This window comes from Cryptomeria japonica, chromosome 2 (assembly GCF_030272615.1).
Source record: "Cryptomeria japonica chromosome 2, Sugi_1.0, whole genome shotgun sequence".
In the NCBI taxonomy this organism is placed as follows: Eukaryota; Viridiplantae; Streptophyta; class Pinopsida; order Cupressales; family Cupressaceae; genus Cryptomeria; species Cryptomeria japonica.
This window is the reverse complement of record NC_081406.1, coordinates 415819107-415846695: the sequence shown is the minus strand read 5'-3', so window position 1 is coordinate 415846695 and position 27589 is coordinate 415819107.

Sequence of the window (27589 nt, the reverse complement as noted above, 5' to 3'; positions counted from 1 at the left end):
AAATGTAATTTCCTATGTAATAACGGTTTCATCTTCTCGAATCTTGTAACACGTTTCACATGTGTGTCCAAGTTCATTGAATCTGGTAACATGTTTCCACTCAATTCAGATTAACTCAGTATTCCTTCTTTGCTGCTTGGTAGACATATGAACTTTACTTGGTAGACATTTTGTATTCGTCTCGATTCATTGCTCGGTGTATATCATCTCGGTGACTTGTCTCTCTTCTATAACTTACACCGATAACCTTGGTATTTACGGACTAGACTTTTTGGTAGTATTAACCGACTAGTGTATATAGGATGACTTTGGGCATAAAACTAATGACAACTTAGTAAATAGCAACAAATGGTTGTCATAATCTATGCAGAAAATTCTTCCATTGCATCAATTGTACTCATCTCTGGAGTCACCAAAACTGCTTCTGCATCCTTGTAAACTCGTTGTAAGATGTCCACTTTAGGCCTCAACTAGTTCTTTATCTCCTTCAACAATCGTAGTCTCTTTGCCTGTTCAAAATCATAGACATCTAACTGACTTTGCAAATCATCCACATATTTGCCAAAAGCTAAGACTGAGTCTTGTAAAGGTATGTAGGCATTACATATCTTTGCCAATTGCAATTTTGTCTCTATTCGCTTCTTAACAATTTCAACATAGAAAAAGTAAACATTAGATGTATATGCTATAATTCTGCCTCCTGACTCAATAGCTTTTCTCAAAAGATATTTGTTCAAGGATAAAGAAATCTTCCTTGTATCAGTATCTTTCAGGATTTGTTCTCCTCTTTTCTTCCTATAGTGTTTCTTTGCTATAGTCTGAGCTACTTCCTCAAGGGACTTGAGTTGATCAGAATAATTTGCAACCAACTGTCCAAGCTTGTCAATAGGAGTTGAAAAATTCCCTATAGCATTCTTCGGTAGAAGACTTGACAAAATTTCCACTGCAGTTTGGATGGTTTCTGCTTCCTTCCTCTATTCCTTAAGCCTCTTCTTCTGTGCTCTGGATTGCATCACATTTGCAATCTCCAACAATTATGATGCACTCATGTTGTCAACATCTATAGGCCCTTTGATGCCAAATGAGTCATCATCGTCATCATTATTTTGCTGCTTGACTAATGCTTTTTCAGGTTCAGCAGGTTTCTCCTTCTCAGTTTTCTCTTATTTTTGTTCTTTCTCCTTTTCCTACTCAGAGGACTTCTTTGCAACTTTTTCAATGAATTTCTCCTAAGTAGCCTATGAAATTGATGGGAGTTGAGATTTCACTTGTTGATCTTTTACCAGTGGGGTTGGAATATCCACAACTAGTTGAGTTACCAGTATATCAACTGTATTAACTTGTGAAACAATAATTTCTGATGGTTGCATATATGGTTCAATAATGTTTCCAGATAGATCTATTATATCTTGTATTTCATCAACAAAAATTACTGGTTGGGAAGTAGTGTCATCCTTCTTCTTGATAGGATAAACAATATCAACTTTCACTATGGCTTCCTCATCCATTTCTGGTCCATCCATAGTATCTTGCTCATTAGCCTATTGGGACTCTATCTGTTTACACATTTTATGAATGTCCCTTTCTATCTGATGAGTCTCAACTTCAACAAATTGCATATTTCCACTTAATAGCTTTAATCTCCTTGATTTAAAAGGAAATTGTGTTTTGTGTTTATCAAGCAATGCAAATAACTCATCTTTGGACAAATCAGGAAAGTAGTGCATAAACACATTATCAATAATTTATTTTTCTTTCTTCACAAATTCTTCCCATTTATTCAAAATAATAGAATATAAAGAATCAGAAATACCCTTCATAAGATCATGAGGTAATCGATTGTAATGACATAAAAAACTAATTACCTATTGAACAATTTGTTCCTTCTGATCTTCATCAAATGAATCAAAACATTCTTTAACATTATCAAATCTATTCCTTCCCAATGTCTTTATTGTTCTCTCAAAATTAGTCATAGGCTTGTAAGACAAAGCTTTAATGGGAATAGTCTACTAAGAGGTGGCTTCAACTGGTTTGGACTTCTTGCCAGTTGCCATTACCTTCTTTGGTTCTTCCTCAGTGTCAATACCATCAGATTCTACTTGAAGAATCAGTTGTCACCCTCTTTTCTTTGTTGCAGTCTACTTCTTTATGTATACCTTAGGTGTCGGCTCCTTTTTAATTTGGACACTTCATTTCACTCTAGTACTTTTTGACACCAGAGGCGCTTGCTCATCCTTCTTCTTCTTCCCTTTACCACTACTGGTTTCAGCTTTTGTAGTTTGCTCCTCAATAGTATTCAGTCTTTTCTTCTTCTTGTCCACTGGAGATGCCAACAAGTTATTGGCATAACCAATCGATAAGTCATAATTGACTTCATATCTCATGTCTTCCATTTCATCTTCTCTTATTTCAATAGCTTCCATCAGACAGAAATCAATGGTGACTATGAAAATGATGTTCTTAGCAAATGTTTTCACCATATCCTCAAGTATTCTTACCCTCATACTCATTTTCTTCTGAAACTCATTGAAGTACTTGTTCATTGTAGTAGAGAAAGTGTTCTTAACAACCTTAATATTGTTCTTGGTCTGAGCAGTTACCAATAGGTCTTTAGACCATTCAATATCAATTCCTGGTAGGAAATTCTTAAAGTAAAAGAATAAACCAATCAATAACTGACCAAATTTGAACTTCTGATTGTTGTCCTTCTTGATTGACTATAGATTCAACATCAATTGACTCCTTGTGGCCTCACATAGGTCATAATCTGCATTCTCAATAATCATTTTATAAGTTGTATGTACTACTATAGATGGTACACTGTTTATTGTACTGGAATAGAATATCATGTAGCCTATAACCATAGTAGCCATTTTAATCGCTAGGTCCTTAATGTTATTAACAAAAAATGCACACCCATCAAAGGTAGAAGAGGTTAAAGTGGTTATAGTCTCTTTAGAAATCCACCTCATCTTGGGACCTTCATTGCTTGACCAAAAACCAGTCACAACATAGCCTCCTTGGTTATAGTGTGTGTCCTCTCCAAATACATTTTTCACCATGAACACGACTAAGAATAATTCTGATGTGTTCTTCTTCAAAATCCTCAAGAAAATAAGCTACATTATGAAAACCCTTCTCATAAACCCTAATATACTTGGGTTGAATCTTTCCACTCTTATCGCAAAGGGATTTCAACTGAGAATAAATTGACAATGATCTTAAATCTTCAATTTCACAATAAATGTAGGTAGACAAATCACCTTTTACAATGACACCATCAGGAACTTGAGATAAAGTATTATAAGACACTATTCATTTTGATTCCACAACCTCCATAGGTTTTGATGTGATCATTAACCTCTCTACTTTCTTAGATGATGAAGCCATTCAGATAAACTAGATTCAAAAAGGGATTTACAAAGAAATACCTTAATTCTCATGTGGTGCCTTGGTTACTGGTTGATTTCTCAAGTGCACAATAGTTCAACCTTCACTAATCTTCGAATCAGCTTGAATCACGCAAATCATGACACAAATTTGACTAAGACCAGCTAGTAATTATCTCTTCACTCTGTAAGTGCTCAAGAATTCTCTTTAGAATGCATTTAGGGTAAAAATAACATAGTAAAAATTATTTTATCCTTTTTACCTACTGCATTAAATTCTCAACCGCTAGGGTTACAAACCCTAATACATTGCTTAACGATGCATACAATATTAACAGGTGTAAAACCGGTTGATAAACTTTCAAAAAACCAATTGACAAAAGATATCAAGATTTCACACATAATATAACTCAAAATATAAACTCTCTTACTACTCATCTTTCAAGGGGTTCGAAAGTAGATTTACCACTATGCTCCCCTTATCCCTATAAAAAGAATCAATTCACTGGTGCAGGATTCTCCACATAGGGTGAAGGATTAAGTTCTTCTGTAGGTATATCATCACTCTTCTTTTTCCAGATTAGGTTCATCTCTTCTCTGGCTTCCTCAACATTTACCTTCTACTTACCTTTCTGATCTTCAGAATGAATAATCGATTTGTTCTTTCTAGATCTACAGAACTTCGCCATGTGTCCCAATTTATGACAATGATAGTAGGCCATTCCAGATGATCTCCAAGGTCCTAAATTGCCTCTTCCAGTTCTCCTTCTACAATTCATAGCCACATGACCATAATTGTTACAAATGGTGCAAATGACATTAGTTACCTTTTCCATCTCAAATGGACTAAACCGATTGACATAAGGTCTCTGCCAGTTCATGTTACACCGGTTGTCATAGGTTCTCATCTAGTTACCATTAGGTCTTGGATTCATGTGAGGTACTAGATTATTTGCTCCATATCTATAATCAACTGATCTATGTCCATACATTTTTCATGTGAAGCAATGACCTTCAAATCTCCTACATACATACCTAGTATTGCATTGTAGCCTGTATTTCCATTGAGTTTGTTTCTACACATATTTGCAGTATGTCAAGGTTTATGATAGACAAAGCAAACAGTTTTAAAAACTTTCTTACCGGTAGGCTTGTTATCCTTAGGAGCAATTTTGTCCTTGTGAATGTTTCTCTTTGTACCAGAAGACTCTTCTTTCTCAGATGTGTTAAAGCCTAGTCCAGATATATCACCTTTAATTCTCTGTAATTGGATTTGCTCATCCAGCATGGTAGAACTTTTGTTGAACTTTTCCAGCTTTCCATTAGCCTCAGTGAGTTCTCTGGTAAGATCTTCATTATGTTTTTAAAGAGTCTCTCTTAGGGATGATGCCATTTCAAGATCTAGCTACAAAGCCTCTTTTTCTTCTTTTATTGCATGCCAATTCTCATGCAAGGTTGCATTCTCTCATTTGATCTTAGCAATCTTATGATCTCTTTCTTTGACAACGTCTTCAACTACCCTCTGAGCTTCCAGCTCTTGACTCATGTGGATAGTTAGGGCTTCTAACTCTCTTCTTATATTTAGCTTTTCACCATTCAATTTTTCAACTTCTTCAGCCAATGCATCAATGTTAGCTTCATCTGAAGAAATATTATAAGATATTTCCAATAGTTGTCCAGTCAACTCTCTCCTTTTGACTTGTGAAGCATTAATTCTTACCGTTAGGGTTTCAAGCTCATCCTTAGTAGCTTCAAGCACTCTAGACATCTCAAAGTAGCTCATATCCCCATGGTGGCTTTAGGGTTCCCTTCCAAGAAATTAAGCCTTAAATAATTAGGCTCTATTACCAATTGATAGACTTATAAAGCACTGAGAGGGGGCGTAAATCAATGACACAAAAAACAATACTACTTTAAATATCGACTGATAGATATACTTAACTAGTTTACTAAACACTATGCAAGCAATCCAAAATGATATTAAAGCATCCACAATTAGTAAAACATCCACCATAACACAAGTGTTTATTCATGGAAAACCCAAATGGGAAACACCATGGTGAGATGGGACTCACAAGTTAACTATTTGCAGTAAGAGGTAACTGGTTGGTTAAGGTCTACAAAAGTGCTATGCTATGAATGAATCCTATTAAAGATCCCAAAGCTCTGTTAGGAGCTATACCCTATTAAAGGTAGTACCTTGTTAGGAGTAACCTTGGTAGAGGATTTCTGAATCCAAACTAATGGATCACCTTGTTAAATGATTTGTACAATGAAGCTTGTTAGAGCTTACCCGATTAGGGGATTTGACTACTGTAGTGATTAGAAAACAACAGGTGGTGTGACCTAGAAGTAGCACAACTTGCTTGAATAGATCCTCTTCTGCACACTCAAAACTGCATTACCAACATACTCTGCAATGCCTTCAACAACTTAAGACTTCTATCTTTGCATCAAATCATCTCATATCATATATTAAAATAGTTCATCATAATGTCATTATATAGACATTTAGATTTCATGTAGGCCTTAGAAATTATATCATGATTTCCTAGGTGTAGTGTATCAGGACAATCAAAACATAACTCATCACAAATTACCACCAAAATTTGTTGGTTAGGGTAACTCATCACGACTAGTGATAAATCATCACACAATCAATGAATATCAATTGGAACATCGATACCAGTTGGAGTTAACCATTTCAACATGTAAACCAATTGTCCTCCATTTGCTTCTTTGATGATCTGTGTTGTATCTTCAAGTCGATGTCAGGTCATTCCTGCATATACTGATTGTCTACATGTGCTGGTTTGACACATCATAAACTGAACTTCTAATACCAGTTGGAATATTAGTAACTTTAGAAGTAATACCGGTAGACAATGTGAACATATGTGTGTGTACATGTTTCGTCAATAACATATGAAGTCATTCATTACAATCATCATCAATCCAATAGTTGGAATTGAATGCAGGTCTCGTTGACATGCCATTTCTAATCAAATTGTGTTCCAACCAACTCCATTCGATGCAGAGAAATGGTCATTAATCCTTCTAGTCTTTGTAGACATTTCCCAATGTTTCCCATACACATTTAAAGAACACAAAAGAATTTGTGGCCTAACAGAGGACATTTGTTAGTATCCAAATGGAGAACTCCCATGATTTTTTAGGAGATGGTGTTCTTTCCTAGGTACAATCACATCTCAGGGCTTCTCCCCAGTTCTACGGGACACTTTCAGACACTCAACAATCAAATCCAATCTGATTTTTTTAATCCATAACCTAACCCTAGTCGGTTAGGGTTTCCAAACCAATGTTCTATCTGAGTTATATATGACTATAAAGGCAATCTTGTGACATATTTTTTAGGGTTCTTCTCCATTCATTCTGATATAGAACTTGTTTTTCTATATTTGTAATGATACCTTGCCTTTGCATCAATAAAGTTAGCTATTTTACCTCTTTCTAAGTTCATTTACCTTGTGCAAATTATCTTCCCTCTGTTATGAATGTATTCTTAATTTATTTTGTTTGATTTATATGTTGTATCAAATTTCCTTCTAAGAATTTTCTATGGATATTTCAGTCCCTCTCAGTACTCCAATAAGTTTTAATCTCATATATGTCTCAGGAATTGATTAAGGATATGAACTTGTGCATGCTTAGGGTTGCTTCGTTTATGTCTTGTGCAATCATAGGTACACAAAAGAAACATATTTCAATCTTGGGGGATCACCTTTTCATTTCCCTTTCTGCATCTCTTTCTCCCTTTTTCTCTATAATCTAGTATAATATATTTTACAAGTGCTGGATTAGTCCAATACTACATCTTGATTGAAAAGGAAGTCGGCCTTCTTTTGAGATTAAACCTCACATCTAAAAGGTCCCACACTTGGAGGTTGTATCCATGTTTCACAAAGTTATTGAAAATTAGTGTCCAACAAGGGTGCAAACTTTTGTGACAACAATTTTTGGCACACCCGGTGGGATAAGACTTTTAACTTACATACTAAGGATTTAGAACTATTCTTAGTACCTTAAGCCTTTGGAGGTAGTCATCATTCAACCACTTGGCGACTCAAATGGTATATCTAGTCTCTTGTTCATGACCTATTGTTGATTTCATGCCAATAATTTATACAAGAGCATCTTCTAGAGGTAATTTCCAACTCTTAGAGCTTTCACTTTCAAGTACTAGAAGATGGAGAGGTAGATCTTCATTGTTTCCTGTAAGGGGTAAGTATGTGGTAGGCACTCCATCACCCAAGTGTCATTCTACCCTCACAACTATAAGATAATCATAGTCTAGGGCTCCCATTCTCCATATATATAGACTGTTATTTCATATGGTTGTCCCTAGAAATCAAGTTTTGGTTACTTTCAATTCGGGAAGTCCTCTCATTTTAGCCCAAAGCAATGATATACCAATGGCTACATTAAAAAGTGTACCATATTTCACTAGTGAGACAACTACCACTCCCATAGAGCACATTCAAGACATTACATACATCTTCTCTATCTATAATGTCACAAAGGATGATGTCGTTATTAGACTCTTGGCCACTTCCTTGAAAGGAAAGGATTTGCAATGTTATAGGGGGTTGTCACCTAACTCCATTCATAATTGAGGGAAAAATTTTGTGACCATTTTGAAGATAAAAGTGATCAATTATCCTTGGTTAAACAACTTAGTACAATCAAGAGGACACCTCATGAATCATGGGAGACTTCAATTTCATATTCTAAAAGACATGGGATAGAATCCCAGCTCTAGTAAAACCATCTCCCAATCATGTCTCCTTGTATTATCTAAGAGCTCTTAATAGTGATATGGTTGTTATGATACAATCAATGGGAAGATCCTCTCTACCATATGCATATGATGTTGCCATAAAGGCAAAAATTATTTAATACAAGATGGGAAGATAGCTCTAAGGCCACTAGTGCCTCAATTCCCAAAGACTCCTATACAACAACCTAGTTTGGCTCCTATTCCCGTTACATCTACAAGTCAATCATCTACATCCTCAAGTGAGCTCCATGAGGTCAAGTCTCTATTACAAAAATTTAGCAACAAATTGGTGACACTAAAGAGACAATAGGATAAACATAGCAGGCCTTATCAAGCACAAAACAAAAATTACCAGTAGAATAGGCAACCTTTTCAAGTGAAAAACCAATAGATTAATATCAGGCCCTTAAATAGTTTGAATCCTACACTTGTAAATAACTCAAAGGCAATAGTTCTAATGTAGAACAATCTAGCCCAAGAGCGGGATTGGTGTCAGCCATGCAATCAAACAGACAATAAAAGTGCATGCCAAGGTGGTGAATTTGTCCAAACCCTAGTAGTGTAGGATGAACTAACTACCTCTATCTAGCAAAATGATCAAATTCATCCAAGTGTTGGTAGTGAGGTGTCAGAGTCAATGAACACTGAGAGAGGGGGTGAATCAGTTTTTTGGTATTGATTACCGAATCAACAAAACTTAAGGTGTGCATGTGAAACTGCACTCAATTACTCCCAAAATCATCTCTCTTATCATCTCATCTCACAAAAGAATTAACCCAATTGATCTTATATATCTACACTAACAAAATAGATCTCCCACAAGTTGGCTTCTCAAAATATCAAAATATGAAACATGTAGGTTCAAGTTGGCTCAAATCTCCACAAAACCATATTCCAGATCCAAAACATATAATCACACACTTCCCATAATTTGATCCAATTACCTCGAACTTACCAACAATCACTAGAATCACCTCAAAGAATTTGGTCCACACATTACACCACCAATAATAAATATAACCATGGTTTAATGCTCTATCGGATACTGGACCTTCTAACATGCTTACAAGACAACACCGAAGGATAGGATTGCATGATAATGTGCTTCTCATACTCAATCAACTTAACTCAAATCACAAAGACCAAAAAAATATCACCAAAAATGAGGAGTTCTCACCAAAACTGTAACTGAGTATCACCGACAGACTTTACTCAAGACATTCGTATATCCCAAACTTCATACCGGATAAGATCAATAGGTTGAGTTTCCATCAATGACAACTCCTAAGAAATCTTACACATCAGGCATCATCAATCTTCACCGGAGCATCACTGTAATAGTGTCTTATGCCAATAATCTCCCCCTCTAGCATTGATGGCAACACTATGAAAAATGATGTGTTCCAAAACTCCGCAAACTACAAGCGATCCGACAATCTGAAATCTGTCCACTCAACTTCAACTAACTCCCCCTAAGAATGAGCATCATTTTTCACTACCCTCTCCCAATTCTCTCCCCCTTTGACATCAATGGCAAAGGGTAGGAATCTGCCAAAACTTATGTACAAATGAATGTGTAGAGACCTAAAATTGTCATGTCTAATTAAATAAATATTTTTTATTTATTTAATTATTTTTATCCTAAGTCTTATATTAATTAAATAAATTCTTATTTATTTAATTAATTCATTAATCCTCTTTTAAGTCTTTCCTCATTTAAATAAATCCTTTTATTTATTTAAATTATCCTTTTCCTAAATTAAATAAATATTTTATTTATTTAATTGATCCTTCCTCTATTAATTAAATAAAACTTTATTTATTTAATTAATTCATTAGCCTTTTCTACCCATGACACGTGTCATTCATCTCTTAATTCTTCTCTTACCTACCCCCTTTATCATTTAATTATTTCCTCTACCTACCCTTTAATCCTAGTCGACCATTTATCTTTACAACTCTTAATCTTATCCCTCCATTTCTTACAGTGTTATCTATATAAGAGGATGCTTCCTTCATTATCGACCCTAATCGTTTAATTGTCAAAATCAAGCTTTCTTGCAATCAAGTTATCAACCACATTTTCGTTCTTTGTTGAGCTCTTGGGCACACATAAAATTTGAGAGCAAATATATCAAACAAGATCAATGGAGATAGGAGACAATGGAGATTGAAACCCTACTTGACATGTGAATGGTATATCTTGGTTTATTTTGTTTGTTTGCATGGTCTTAGGTATCTTCATTTGTGTATGGTGGATTATTTTCATTGTTAGGCTAGGTTTTTTGTAGTGCCTCTCCTTGATTCATCTTGTCTTTGTGCATCAATAGACCATAATGATATAGATTAGACTAATTTATGATGATTTTATGGTATATAACCATGCACTAACCCTAATTCATGGTTACATAAGATATGGTGATGATTTTGATAGTGTTTGATTGTCTTCTACTGCATTCGTGATAAGGGACGATGTCATGCCACTCATTCATGAGCATGATATGATGTTGTGATTTCCTTTCACTTGTCTTCCTATTATATGTATATATGTTGTTGTATATGTTTTGTGGATGCAAGATTTGTAGGTACTAGACATCGACTCCACTTGGTTTCATAGGTCTGAGCATGTCTTATCCCAATGGAAAGTTGATAAGAGATGACATGAAAACCCATTCTACACTCTAGGTTTAAGTTGATTACCCTTGTCAATTTAGTATCTTGGTGTGAGTTGTTGTTTAGCGTCAGTGATCTCTTGAGTTGCCCTTTGTTATCCTATGTGGTGTATTGTGTTTATTGTTTGATTTAATTATTATTAATTAAATTGATTTATATAGTTTAATAATATTAAATTAAATTAATAATACTTATATAGTTTATAATAATAAAATAAATATATGGTTAGTAATAATATTTAAAATTATTGAGAAAGAGTAATATTGGATAAATGATTTATATCATTGGATAATTATTATCCATTATTTAATTAATTGGTTTAGAATTATTATCATTAATTTGTAATATTAAGGCTTTGATATTTAATTTTTTTTTTTTGATAAAAGTGGTCATGCCACTAAACTATATTAAATTAGATTAAAAAGTTTGAAATACAGAAACGGGTTCAAAAAAGGGCATACCGACAGGAAAGAACCCGCAAGAAAACCTCTGGTTGTGGCCCGAAAAAAGAAGAACACTAAAATTTGGATCCCCATATACCCAATTACAAAAACTCAGTTTGATCACCCTCCCGTTACAAAGCTTTATCAGAATATACCTGAAATCTACCAAAAAAACCCCATAAACCCATTACATACTTGCTATAAACACCCTCCCCTTACATGATTCTTCGAGGATGGTTAACATTCTCCATATAATACAGAAAGAGATTTGAAGAAATGAGATTGTAGAAAAAAAGGGGAAGGTAGTCCGCTTCCATGCTTTGAAAGAACTTATAGCACCCGTCCATCAGCAGATATAACCAGTATGTGTGAAGACAAGACACCATCCCTTAAATCCTTCAAACAATACTGCATGACAAAGGATGAAAAAACCATATGGAAGCATACCCCTGCACAAAAAACCTGTTATTCTCAAAACAGAGTCACTGGGACATGTTGTCATGTAACTAAGGACCATGAGCTAGGCCCTTCTAATGGCGGAGAGGAAGGAGGTACCATCTGTATAGGAGGAATCCAAATTGGCACAGCTTGAGCATTAGCCAAAGCTTCCAAGAGAAAATGCAAACCTATAAAAACATTAACTGCTATGGCCAAAACATTTGGAGATATGTGATCTAAAAGAGCTGCCAATTCAAATATCGTGTCATCATATATGTTAGCTATAAGCCCATTCCTCAAAACTGAAAGTAGTTCCCCATACCATCCCGAGGATAGCAACTGAGAACGAGAAATAAAACTAGCATATGCAAAATTACCAGAATCAAAGTGGTAATTAGAAAGAGCATTATCCAAATCAACCAAAGAGTAAACGTGTGGGTTGAAAAATGCATCACAAATTGCCCTAACCATAGCAGGATCCAAAAGCACATCCATACATACAGTGAGAAACCGAGATGCAATAGCAGCAAGGAAACAACCTGGATTATCCACAAGCCATCTCTTTCCCAAAACTTTGCGAATAGCCAAAGAAAAATCCACCAAGTGAATTTGAAACAAACACCCAAGCTTCTCATCATCCAATGCAAAAGAGTCTTGAAAATCATAGTGCTTGTGGGGCCAAAGAATGTGATAGCTCACTGATTCCATCAAAAAGCAACACAAATCTAGAAGAGCCGAGGGGAACTTAAAAGAACCCAATGTCATCATAAGATAGTAGTAGCAATCACAAGAGGATGACACATTGAACAAAAATGATGTCATTGTCCAATCCGCCACCCTAAACAAGTAATGATGATAACTTCAAAACAGCTCAATAACAAGAATGCCAGACATTAATGGCTCAAGATATCCACACGAACTAAAATATTGCAAGGATCCCCAAACATTTGCCACATTGAAGAAACATGGAGGAAAATAGAACCGTGCATAACTCAAAAGAGGTAAAACAATTATAAAACTAATGAGGGAAAGATAAACCATGTACAAGAATAACTCCCCCATACCCCAAACTTACTAACATTACTTTCAATAATGCCACCCTCTGTGGCAAAAAAATCAAAGAGCATTCCAATGATTAGACTTCCAGCCACCGTACATAGAACAAGCTTTTTGCACATGAGAAAAACAAAAACACTTGAAAGTGACACCAAAACAATAAGGCACAATAAAAAATGATATCTAAACACCATAAGACCATCCAGAAAAGGGAGCAAAAACCTAGAGCTCGAAATGGAAATACACTATGTCATAATAATGCCTCAATAACCCCAAAAAAAAAACACAATTTGAGATATCAAACTGAAAGAGAATAAAATAAGGAGCATGATTGCAACAGCAATTACAGATGAAAGAACAATCACCCATGGCTAAAGCAAAAAACCAACAGAAGCCACAACCTGTAGCCTGACCCAGATATATCTCTGCAACATATATAAAATACAAAAAACAAAAAACCTCCAAGCCTCGATGAAGATACACACAAAACCACCAACCCTGAGAACAGAGAAGTATGAGTACTTCAAATGTAGAAAGAAGTAAGACTCTACTCAGCACAAAAAGAACTAATACTGACTATACTAGATAGAGGATAATATGATTATTTCAATGAGAAATGAAGAAAAAGGAGAAGGCACAAAATCAAGAGTATTACCAGTTGCCTAACAGCCTCCCCAAACCTTAAGTAGTCCATATATACCCTTCTAACCCATTATTAATTTGAGAAATTATTAATCAGGAAGAGGCACAAGCTCGGGGAGGGCTTCAAGAGGAATGTCATCTATTTCCCAATCTTAAGGAAAGCAGCCAATAATACAAAACACTATGATTTCCCACCATTGAGTCCCCCTGAATGTGATGGTATTTTATCCCAAGAAAAATTGCCATAACAATTTAGAGTAATAGAGCTTGACATACAACAAAGTTGTTTTACTGAAGCCCAAGAAAATGCCAGTGAACCGATATTAAGACTGCATTGTGTATGTGAATTATAAAAAATAAACAAATAAACAAAGCCCGCCAAGCCTCAAAGAAGATACCCACAATACCATCTACCCTGAGAACAGAGAAGTATGAGTACTTCAAATGCAGAAAGAAGTAAAGACTCCACTTAGCACAAAAAGAACTAATACCGAATATATTGGGTAGAGGATAATATGCATATTTCAATGAGAAATGAAGAAAAGAAAGAAGGTACAAAGTCTAGTGTATTACCAGTTGCCTAAACAGCCTCCCTGAACCTTAAGTAGTCCATATACAACCTTTTAACCTGCTACATACTTGAGAAATTATAAATTAGGAAGGGGCACAAGCTCAGGGAGGACATCATGAGGAATGTCATCTATTTCCACAATTTTATGGAAAGCAGCCGAATCAATTGCCAAATTAGCCAGGTAGTCTGCCAATTTGTTCAATTCTCGAAAACAATGAGATAACAAATAGGTATCAAAAAAGGATAATTTCTTCAAAATGAGCTCAATTAAATTTTTCAAGTGCCAACAATTACTTTTACAATTCAAAACACTTTGAATAACAACCATTGAATCCCCCTAAATGAGAAGGTGTTTTATCCCAAGAGAAATTGTCATATCAATTTCGAGTGACAGAGCTTGACATTCAGCAAAGTTGTTTGACTAAGGCCCAAGAAAATGACACTGAGCCGATATTAAGACTCATTGTGATCCAGGATAGCCATACCAGCCCCTACCATACCTGGATTCCCCCTGGAAGCACCATCAAAATGGAGTTTAAAGTGACCTCGAGTAGGAGCAACCTAGGTGGCCATGATTCTCTTATTCTTTAGAGCCAAAACCTTTGAGACTGACCCATGGGAGGGAATAATAGACAAAGCTTTCCATGTTCTTGTAATCATGTCGTCCCAATGGGAGAAGGATGTCAAATGATCTAAATTCTTATGAATATATGATATAGCCACCTCCGAGATAGAAGCTTCTATCTTAACCAATAAGTCAGAGAGCAACATGGAGGATTTTTTGAAGATCCTATTATTTCTCTCCAACCAGATATTCCAAACAATGATCCATGGACCTAATATCCAAAGGCATGCATAAAAAGATTGAGGGAACAAAAGAGGCCAAGCTCTAAAGTGAGAGAGGAGGTCTTTACTAGTAACAAAAGAGAGGCCTAACTTCTCAAAAAACCAGTTCCAACAACCTAAAGCAAACTCACAATGAAGAAAAGGATGAGATGATGATTCCAATTTCTGATTACATAAAACACAAGGAAAGCCAACAGATAAACCCATCCTATCCAATCTCATCCCAGTAAGAACTTTGTCTTGCACAGCAAGCCATGAAAAAGCTCCAGCCTTTGGCAGACATGCGGGATGCCAAAATAGTTTGTAGGGCCAAGAAGAGAGATCCTTGCCCGATATAAGGGAATTATAACCATCTTTTACTGAATACTTTCCAGTAGAGTTCTTGGTCCAAATTAGCTCATCCTCAAGCTCAGACAAGATGATTATTCTGTTTCTAAGAGTAAAATAAAAATTTGCTTTAAGAGTAGAACTAATGGGAAGAAAATCAATCAACTTCCATTGGGCCACCCTCCTATTGCCATCTTGAACTATAATGAAATAATCTGATAAGCAAGCCCCCCATTTATCCAAAAGGATAGATTTCAAAGGTGACCAATCCCTAATAGAATCCATAGGACAATGACCATTCCAAGTATCATCCCAAAATCTAACTTTCAGACCATTATGCACAATCCAAGAAAGATGTGGCAACAAGACTCTTCTACATTTAACCATAAAATTCCAAATGGCTGACCCCTTAGGGAGAGACTCAGCTCAAAATACAAACTCCCTAGCACCATTGGACAGGTATTTGGTGAACATGATTCTAGCCCAAAGGGAGGCTGGATTATCATATAATTTCCAAACTAATTTGGCCCCAAGTGCCAAATTTTGATTTTCCAAGCTATGAATTCCAGAACCCCCAAGTTCTTTAGGAAGACACACTTTATCCCAGGCTAATAGGGGTATCCTAGATTTCCCATCCTTGTTGTTGTTCCAAAGAAAAGACCTGAGAGTATCCTATAAACTGACAACAACTTCTTTGGGAGCTTTGAGAATTGACATTAAATAAGTTGGCACTGCCTTTAAGACTGACTTGATTAACACAATTTTTCTCGCCATGGTAAGCCATTTGTGATTCCATGCCAAAATTTTCTTAGACACCCCTGAAACTATTTTATCCCAAAAACCGACCTTAACCTTACTAGAAAAAAAAGGAACACCCAAATAAGTGCAGGGAAGAGTCCCGAGTTGGAACCCCCAAAACTTATGAAGCTTATCCTGGAGCAGGGAGTGTGTATTTAGGAAAAAAAACTTAGATTTTTCAAAATTAACTTTCTGACCCGAAAAAGCTACATAATCCTTAATTACTTGATCAATAGCCCGAGCCTCCTTCAGGGAAGCATAACCAAATAGGAGAGTATCATCAACAAAAAGGCAATGAGAGATCTTCTGATCAAAATTTTGAATTTTAATGCCCCTCCATGAACCACTCTCACGGGCTGACCCAATAGCCCGACTCAGAACTTCAGCAAATAGAATAAATAAAAATGGTGAGATCGGGTCCCCTTGCCTTAAACCCCTAGAGGATTTAAAGAAGCCACATGGGGAACCATTAATAAGAACCAAGAATCTTGCAGAGGAGATGCAGGCCATAATCCATTTAATCTAGGCCAGGGAGAACCCCAGCCTTGTCATGACAATTTTTAATGCTTTCCACTCAACCCTATCATAGGCTTTCATCATGTCTAACTTAAGAATCATTGTAGGAGATTTCTGAGCATAAATCAAATGTAGGACCTCGTGTGCAACTATAGCCCCTTCAGAAGTTTCTTTATGAGGGACAAAACCTCCTTGTTCAAGGGAAATTATTCTTGGTAATAGATTAGCCAACCTCATTGCAATTACTTTAGAAAATATTTTATAAACCGTATTACATAAAGCTATGGGATAGAAATCTATGAAGGTTTTAGGATCATCCTTTTTAGGTAAAATGACAATCAAGGTAGTGTTCAATTCTTTGAGGATAGACCTATTCCTCCTAGCTTCCTCTAAGGCCAAAAGGACATCTTGACCGATAAATTCCCAACATTTTTGAAAGAACAAAGGAGTGAAACCATCAGGCCCAGGAGCCTTATTCGGATTCATAGCAAAGACAACCCCCCACACTTCCTCTTTTAAGAACGGTGCCATTAACATTCTATTATCCTCAGGAGTTACCAGAGAGGGAATAAAAGATGAGATATTGTTTGAATCCTCAATATGTTCAGAAGAAAGAAGATTTTTAAAAAACTTAACTGCTTCCTTAGAAATATCCTCATCTTCAGAAAGAATATTCCCCTGACAATCCTGAATACAAGAGAGCCTATTTCTAGCCCTTTTCAATTTAGTGCTAGCATGAAAAAATTTTGTATTCTTATCACCATCTGCTAGCCAAAGTTCCCGAGATTTTTGTCTCCAATACACCTCCTCCCTAGCCAAGATTTCTTCTAGTTCACTCCTGAGAGACTTGAGTTCATCCAGCACCTTAGAACCCAAACCATGTAGCAAGACATGCTTATTTAGCACCTCTAACATGTCTAACACCCTCTGCTTTTCCACAAAAATATTTTTGAAATGAAGGGAGTTCCAGCCCCTAATGTTTTGTTTTAAGAAAGAGAGCTTCTTAGCCAATTGAAACATTCTAGAACCCCTACAGAAAGGAGCCTCTTTCCACCACTTACTCAGAAGGAGAAGAAAAGAGGGATCCCTAAACCACACTGGCTCGAATTTAAAAGGAATCTTATCACCAGGTTTGTCCCAAATAATAGTCAAAGAGACCGGGAAATGATCCGATCTGGCCATGGGGAGAATGGAAGAAAAAAACTCAAAGTCTGAATCAAACCAATTTTTAGAAAGTAAAAATCTATCCAATCTTTCCGCAATCTAAGAAAAGTTTTTCCTCATATTAGTCCATGTAAATAAACCATTGTTTGGTTTACAATCAAGAAGGGACATGTCAACAATGAATGCATTGAAATCATCCATGGATTTCTTATTTGGGTAAATACCCCCCGACTTTTCACTTAAATTTGATACTGCATTGAAATCACCCCCAAACAGGATAAAAGAATTCCTAAGGGGGGTAGACACCCTAATAAGTTCTTGCCACAGTCTATGTTTAGCCATAATACTAGAAGGGACATAAATGTTAAATACCCACATTTTAAATCTTGAGGCTCTGAAAGAGACTAAAGACAACATCCAGCTTGGCTTAGATGTGACCAATTTAACATCAACTACAAAATCATTCCATAGCAAAGCCAGACCTCCCGATGCCCCAGAAGTAGGACAAGACACAAACTTCCATTTTTTCCAAGAAGAAAATAAAAGTTCTGAATTTTTGAAAGAAAGTTTAGTTTCTTGAAGTAACCCTAAATCCCACTTAACCAAATCTAACTGAGACTTGATCAAGCATCTCTTGTTAGGGGCATTTAAGCCCCTAACATTCCATGAAACAATCTTCATTGGATTTGAGGGGAGGTTGACACTCCCCTCTTTTCAATAGTGGGAGAGGAACATTTCTCCCCAAATTTTTCATGTAAACTTTTCTTAACAAAAAGCAAATTTGGTAACCGAAGGGCTAACAACATACCTCTTTTTAGACTTGAGTGACCCACTATCGGGTCCAATCCCAAGATCCAAGATGGCTGCCTTCATGAACCCTGGAGAGGCCGATAAAACTTGTTGAACACTAGCATCAATTTCCAATTGAGTTTTCTGACTCTTTGGAGGTCTACCCCTACCAGGTGACACAATAGTGTTAGGGAGAGTCATCTTAACCTGAGCAATAGAAGATTTAATGGGTGTTTTCACAAGAGAAGAGCAGTGCAACATGGTCCCATTTTGATCAACACTAGTTGGACCATCCTGAGAGGAAATAATAGGGGCCTCAGAAGGGTTTAGGGAAGGAGAGACAAACATATTCTTATGAATCAAATCCAAATCATTCCCAATAGAGAATACAACCTTTTCTGAGACCTCCTCTTCAGACAAATCTATATTAGATTTGAGCAACTGATCAACTAGCTGAGCCATGTGATCATGGGGAAGAATGTGCAGAGATTGGGATTTGGGAATATCCCTAGAGTGCTCATTATGAAGCAACTCTTTAACTTGTTTGATTAAAGAATCATCATCATGATTAATAGAGCTAGGCCCAACCGAAGCACTTATCCTGATTGCATTAATAGGATCAGATGATCGATCTAAAACATTAATGTCCTCAACCCTAGCACTACTATCCAACCCACCCTCCTTACATGAACCAATAAAAGATTCATGGACTGGAGGAAGAGCCGACTATATCCCTAAAGAAGGAATGCCAACTTTAACTTGACCCAAATTCCCCATACCCTTGGGAGAGATGTTCACCTCATTTACAGCAACAACAATGTCCATTTTATTACTAGGGAGAGCGATAGATCCCTCTTTGAGATACCTGGCAGATTTAGTTAAAACCTGAGAAGAATCTTTGGCAAGATTATTATGAATTATATGGAAAGATCCTGGCAAGACCTGAGCCAGTTCTTTGAGTGGAGTAGGAGTAAATGAAGTATTATGATCATCCTCATTATTTACCCCAGTTTTTCCAATTCGGAAGTCAAAAAACAAAGGGGCATCCACAATTAGCAGATTTTGAACCAGATCATCCTTCATTTTCACAATAGGTTGCTTCCAAATACCTTCATTTGACTTAATATTACATGAAATTGGGCATACAGATGATGGGGAAATCATAACACATATTTTTACCAGAACCTTCCCTTCCTCCAGAACTAATTTAGATGTTAAGAAATAGCCAAAATTATCCCCAATTGACTTCAGAACCTCAGGGTCCATAAACTCAAAAGGAAGTTGAGGCAAGCCAAACCAAACTAGAAGAGAGTTGGGTTTAGCCCATTTCGGAACCAAAAAAGGTTTCCAAATAGAAACACTAACTAAAACATTTCCAAACCAGTGGAATGAGCTTTTAAGAATATCATCCTTGCAACGGGGGTTTTGAAAAATCAAGACACAAGAATTGGAGGACAACAACTGAAAACAAACCAAAGCAGGCCAACGCTTGCATAATTTAGAATGTAATTTGGATAGGTTGGTCGGAGGACCCCAAATTTCCCCTAAAATAGCCACAGAATGCAACTTGGAAGCCCTATCTGCTATAATAGAACCTAAAAAATCAAAACAAGGTCAGGGAAACCAAACCTCTTTCACAGGAATAGAGTGATCCTTGTTACCAGTTTCCTCATGTTCTTTTCTGGTCGAGCTTCCCGCATCATTACCATTAGTAGTCTCCTTCATGTTCAATGATTTAGCATGTCCAAGTGCCTTAATACCACAATCTCCATTCGACTGTTTGAAAAACCTTGATGCCCTAGATACCGATGAAGGACCCATGGCTACTACTTCTACAAAGGAGTGATGGACAGATAATGCTTTCCCACCCCTGATATTTCTTCGTGCATCCACTCCTTGCCCATTAGGGTTGCCCTGTCGATGCCGCAAATTTCTTTTGAAAAAACCCTGAAAGTATTTTGATCGCAGTTGAAACTTTCTAAACTGTCTACACAAAAACGGAGCCCTGTCCACCCAACGCCCCTTGGAAAACACCCATTGCAGCACATGTGGTGGATCATCCCAGCCAACATCTGCCCAAGCACCAAATCGCCGATCACTGATAACCTTCCAGTCGTTGTTAGTCACCATAGTTGTCACCCTATTCAAATTTTTATATTACTGTAATCTTAACCTGATATTAGGTTAATTATTATAACTCTTAGCAGAAATAATTTATTTTACAGCTAGGCTTTGATATTTAATTATTTATATAACCTTTGATTATTTATTGTGGCTTTACTCTATTCAGAGCCCTTGGTTTATTATATATATTTATTGGGATTTATAGTTAATTGTTCCCATGATTATTATTTTGGTTGATTTATTACTTACATTCTTGGGTTGGTTAAATAAATATTATTCTACCTACCCTGTTATATGGCTGGTTGAGTTATTGGGTATGTAAATTAAATATTATTTTATTAATACATACCTTGGATTTTGGAAAGGGTTGGTAAGAAATATTATTTAGTTTATTATTCTGATTGGCCGACATATTCTATGGTTTTGGTTTTAGTTTTCTATATATTTGCTTTCCTGTGATTTCATGGGGGTTGGCTTTTTGGATGCATTTTTCTGGAGTTGGATTTTGGTCGCTTGCTGGAGTTGGATTGCTTGGGCTTGTTTGGATTTTAGTTTTACTCTTTAATCATCCTTTCAACTCGTACTAGGTTGGAGATTCTTGCTTCTACATTTTCCATTTGAAAAGATTGTTTTCTCTGCGGCTATTCTTGGGAGTTTTGGGAAAAATATTTCATTTTCATAGTTTTATATAGTTTGGAAAGTAAATATTTATGGGGAGAATTTATGTTATATGGGTTTTGATATAGTTTCTATTGAAATTTTATTCTTCCTAGGTGTTGCCTATCATGAGCACACGATACTGTGATTTTGGTCTGAGACTTGTATCTGTGCAAATCCTTTCCCAAGTGTGGTTTGCTTATTGGAAGTTTTCCATTGTAATTGGTAAGTGATAACATAATAATTTAATCTTAGGTGGGTTGGGTAGAGTAACTCATCTAAGGAAGATAATAAATGTGTTTTGTAATACCCATCTCATGGATTGGAGACCAGAGTGAGGTGGTATATCTGGTAAATGGGTAAACCGTACTACCTTGATTTCCTCAAAGGTTGAGACAATTTTGCATGTGTATCCTATGTGGTAGCATGTTATGACACTCTTTCCCTAGATGTTGGTCCTAGTTCCTTATTTCTTGTTGTTGACTCGACTCTAGAGGTTTCTTGGTTGTTTGGTTTATATTAGAGTTGTTTCAACTTTGGTTGTTAGGTATCAACTTAGATCTAGAGTGTGTGTGGGATCTTGTGTCATCTCCTGGCATGAGGGGTGGTTTCTTTGGTTCCACATGGTCGGGTGGTTGGTGCCTTTCTTCCATTGGGATGATTTTCTTTGATTTTTTTGCATGGATATGGATCTCTTATCTCTTCAGTTTGTGGATGAATATTCATAGCAGATTATTATGCATGATTCATTTGACATGAATATAAAATTGTATTTGAGAACTATGCTCATTGTTGTAGAAGACATTGTATTCATGTATCTAGTAGGTGTTATTAGGGAAAAATAATGTATCATGTGTATCTTGATAATTATTAATAATGAGGACAATGGATATTGAATCTATGGATGTGTAGTTGGTGCCATGCTTGTGATGATGTAATTAGTTCATATTGCTATGGTTTAATAACATTGGTAATTGGTATTGAAATGGTTAATTGGTACTAAAAGAAATGAATGGTTGGGATAGGACCATTTGGTATTGGTGCTTTAAAATAAACCTCATGGGGTGGTTTGAGTATTCATAGATTATCGTAATCATTCTAGGTTAAAGTAACGAATCATATATGATTGTGTGAAAGGAATTAATGATAGTAAGTTAGAATGCATTTGGATTATGGAAGTGAATATGTTAACATGTTTAAAAATTGTTTAGTGTTTAGTTTAAGTAATGGCATTGAGATACCCTAGGGAGGATAGATGTTATTGATGTAACTATGTTTATGTCCACTTGTGTATAATGTTGATGATCATGTTTATGTTGCATTAGTTTATGTGATGTTTTAAAAAAAAAAGTTCTCTATTTTGCATGTTAGTGTATTTCTCTAGGGTATATTGGCGGGCATTACAGTTTTGTGGTTGGATATTTGTTAGTCTTTCAATTTGTTGTTTTTCACTATCCATTTTTACCATATACATTTTGGCATGCCTGGTGGGACACTTGTCTCTTTTATTTTTGACATCTTGTTTGCAGATTTTGTGTTTTAAAAGTTGTAGGTTCGGCATTGTGATGATTCTGCATTTTTCTGCGTCTGCGACGGATCTGACTGCGTCTCTGTTTTATTTCTGCATCTGTGGCTGCTTTTTCTACATTTTTTATTTTCTGTTGTTTTTGCAGATCTTTCATCCTAAAGTTGTGTTTGTGAAGTATCTAATCACATTTCTAATTTCCTTATGTGTCTATGTTGCCTTTTGTAGCATTTTTGTTTTGCAAGATTTTTTTTGAAGTTATAGGTTTTGGGAATCACGTCTGTGAGTTATATTGTTTCATTTGTGTATAGATCTTGTGTCTATGTAGGTTTCTGCCACGTCTCCATTTTTTTTGTCTATTTTGCAGGTCTCAGATCTTGAAAATTGCGTCTTTGTTCTATAATTTTGCGTATGCGATCTGTTCCTGCGTCTGCGTTCGGTATAGTTGTGTCTATGTTTTTTAGTTTTACATTTTCACTTTCATTTAGGGTTTTTAGATTTGGTTTTTGGGGCTAATCTCTTTTGATATGACTAATGAAGTGGTGCAGTTGTTTAAAAATGAGAAAAACATCTTGTCGAAGGCCCCTATTTCACAAAGTCTTTTGGATCTAAAAATTTACCTAACTTGTGTGCTTGCAGGAGGGGTATTATTTCAAAACTACTAACAAGTTTGGTGCAAAACTTTTGGCAAAGATATAATTTTGAAATTGCTTACTTTTCCTTCTTTAGTTTAGTAAACACTTCATTTTGGGTCTTAAAATTAACAAGTGTCTTTTGTGTCTTGAGCAATAGGTTCTTTGTGTTTTACTTTTTAGAGGGCTTGCCTCCTGAGTAGCCCATAAGGCCAAGTGAGAGGGAACGACCCAAGTCATAATAGGCTAAATCCAAGCTCTTCCAAGACACTATAAATCAAAGTGTTTGTGATAAAAGTTTCAAACAACGGGTGTTACATGTTGCTATAATGACGTTATGACTCCCCATAAACCCTATAGAGCGTAACCTCTATAGACTGGGAGGCCTTCCATTTAATGGAGTGTAACATGTTGTTTATTATAGCCACCCAAATGGATGCCCTTACTAGATACCATTTTGTTTTAGAAGACAAAAACCTTCTAGTTGTTGGCGCAAGAGTTTGGACTTCTGAAGCGGCTCACATTCTTACGGTTCTTAGTAGAGATACAAATTTTGCCACAAGGAGTTTTCATGGGGACTGGTGCTTGGCTTCCCCATAGAAGTGAGTGTCAAAGGTGGAGCCAATGGGGTCAAGCATCTAAGTATCCATTTTTAATTGCATAGCTCGAGGTAACCCCCCAAGTGAGATTCAACAACTATTGTCCCGACCAGCCATAGGATTTGTGCTTGCATGATCAAAACACTCAAACATTTTCAAACAAAAACAAAGAAACATTGTGTCTACCATGTTTTCAAGTGTATGAAAAAATATTTTACATCATATTTCACATTTGGAAACATTTTTGATCTTTTGGACAAAATACTTTCAAACATTGAGTCTTCACTGTTCTTGTGTTCTCTTGCCACGAAAAGAGTCAAAAACATTGAGATTTGGTCACATTAAGCAACTTCACAATCAGATAGAATTAGACAAAGTATCAGAAAACACATTTGTGATTGTTGAAACCATGTCTGTGTTCATAAATTGCATCTGTGCAGTATAGAATTGTGTATGTGTCTTACAACAGAATATCAACAAGAAATTGACATATTTTCAGAAACTGCATCTATATCAGATCCAATCACATTTTTGGTTGGAAATCATGTCTTTGTCGAGCAAAATTGTGTTTGTTCTTTACAAAACTTGTCAATATTAGAATTCCCAGAAAACACGTTTGTGTCACTATAACAATGTTCTTGATGAAAAATCACGTCTGGGTTTGTTGAAACTACATCTGTGTTCTAAACTAAAAAATTGCAAAAGATTTGTCAAGAGAAAAAGGACTTAAGTTTTCATATTCAAAGAGCTTCTAAGGTTGCTTCCTATAGGGCTTCATTTTTTAGTCAACTTGTTTTGCTCACACATAGTCAATCATTTTTATTCACTTGCATTACCCTCAAATATATTTTCTAAATTTGAGTCAAAAGGTTACTTTGCTTGTCCTCATCAAACTTTTCAAACATACTACAACACAACACTAGGTGATTCACATATCAATATCTATCATCTTAGGGTCTCATTTGGTCTTCTTGAGTCAAGGTCAACTTACCTCATCAAGAGTTCCATCATCTCTTTGGAAGCCACACTTTACTCTAAAAACATACATACTTTGGTCTTACACTCTTGGACATTGCAAGTTTACCCTAGATTCATCTAACTCCATACACCTCTTGGTCTTACATAGTCTTTACATTTTCATCCTACTTTTCATTTTGGGTCAATACTTTGGTCTATGGTTGAAACCCATTCACAAAGGTCTAGAAGGGAAGCCAAAGAATCTTTAAGGTCTTTAAACATGAGTACCTATGAATTTGATGGAGATGAATTTTGTAATCCATTTAAAAATCACAGTAATATATGAGACAATGGCAATGATAACAATGACAATGACAATGATAATGACAATGACAATGCATCTGTGGATTCTACAAAAGTTGAGGAAACTATCATAGATCCCCATTTTAACAAATTGGTTCAAGAAATCATGAAGAGGGATAGATAATATTTCTTGCAAGTCATGGCACAAAGTGGGACAAGATTACCCCGTGATTTTGATATGTCACAAATTTTGGAGGATGATACAAATCAAATAAATCAAGTTAACACAAGACAAAGGAGGCTCAATAATGGCGGTAATAGAAGAGAGAATCTTGTGCTTGATTCACCTTCCTCCCTATCTCAAAAAGCTAAGATTCCAAACACATATACTCATTCTCATGCCATTTATGATAGAATCTCTCATGAACAACAACACAGTCATCCTTTCCCATGGAGAAGAATTACCACCACACATGACCATGATAATACCCAAGATGAAGTAGTCACTGGTTAGGATGGACCTCAAAGAGATCAATCTGGACTGGTCAGCAAGAGTAAAAACAACTAAACTCAAAGATATGATGGAGGCAATGCAAAACTGATTACAACCAACCGGTAACAATTGAGTTACAGAAACTGGCTCACAGGCCTACTCAAGCATGCTCAAGGTACCAAATAGGTCACAACCGAGACCTTCAATATTAAGATCTATCTTCTATGCTCAATCTGACTAATTGATTGTTTTATTATAATACTCAATTACAATGATTTATATGATCCAAGAAGATTCGATCGACCCAAAAATGGATCAAAACCTGAAGAACAAGACCTAACGTGTAAAACCAACAAGGTCGGCCTTCGCCAAGAGATTCCTCCAGAAAATACAAAGGATGAAATGTAGATCATGGGAAAAGGTTGGCCATAGGCCAAGGAACATTGGAATCAATTCTTAGGGCTCTGCAAGCTACACAAGGGGTATGGTAGATCACAAATGCAAATAGGTCCAGGCAACCAGTAATAGGAAATTGTCAACTGGGATAACAAGAAATTTTCATGAAAACCGATAGCGATAACTTGTCGGAAAATGATCCAAATGCTCTGTGGTTTAAGAATAAGGAAGATGATCAAGCCTTCAAGTAGAATCTAACTCTAGAGGCTCTAGTGAGCCAAATCTAGGACACACAGAAAGAAATGTCAAAACTGTAAATAGAAAGAAAAATAGAAAGGAAAATAATTTTGGTTGATGCAATATTGCTATGAAACGGGGATGCTCCTGCATCACAAGACCATACCAATGCATACAATTATAGTCAGGAGAACATTCAAAATCATGACACGAGGAGACCCTGTGTAAGATTTGTTGGTATTTTGGATGTTTTGCATTGGTTTTGTCATTGATGTCAACACTTGTTAACACTTGTCAACACTTATCAGCTCTTGGAGATTCTTGATTATGTTCACTGACATGTTCAGTGATTTATGCACAGTCATCGGTATCTAGTTCACCAGCAGGTTATATTGTTCACTGACACTTGGAATGACTTGGAGACTACTTGGTTATATCGAAGACATTATTTGATCACTTGGTTTTGGTGATTTGGTTATTGATTTATTCAGGTTTGCATATTTGTTGTTACCAAAAAATAGGTCCAAGTTATGCACCAGCAAGCATATCTATTCTAGATCAGCACGACATGTTATGAAGATGATTTATTATTATTGTAAATGCATTGAGCTGACATGATGCATCACATAATGATTTTATTGTAAATGATTTTATTGTAATATCTTTAGTGAGCCGACCTATTCAATTGGTCTTGAGTTATGGTATAAATGTAAGATCTCATTTGTGAGATTGATATGTGATTGGGAAAAGGATTGTAATAAGGTATATGCAAAAATGAACAGAGCTATACACGTAGACATCATTTGAAGATTGAAGGAAGGTATTTGAAGAAGGCATATCAGAGCTAAACTGGTACTAAATCCAGCATATGAAGATGTTATTTTGAGCAGTACATTATCATTGGATTTAACCATCAAATTGTAGTCAGTGTGACTCCCATTTTTTCATTGAGCAATGAGCTCTAGGCAGTTGGCCTTTATGCATGTGCAAACTCCATTTTGTACACACATACTATCTATAGTAGTATCATTTGATTGTGGGTATGGCTTCCCACCATGGTTTTTCCCCTTACAGGGTTTCCACATACAAATATCTGTGTTATGTGTTGTGGATGTTATTGTCTTTCTGCTTCATACATTAATATTTACCGATACTTCAATTAACTGATAAAATTGTCTACCGGCATAAAGTTCTGGTTAATTAAGAAAAATAG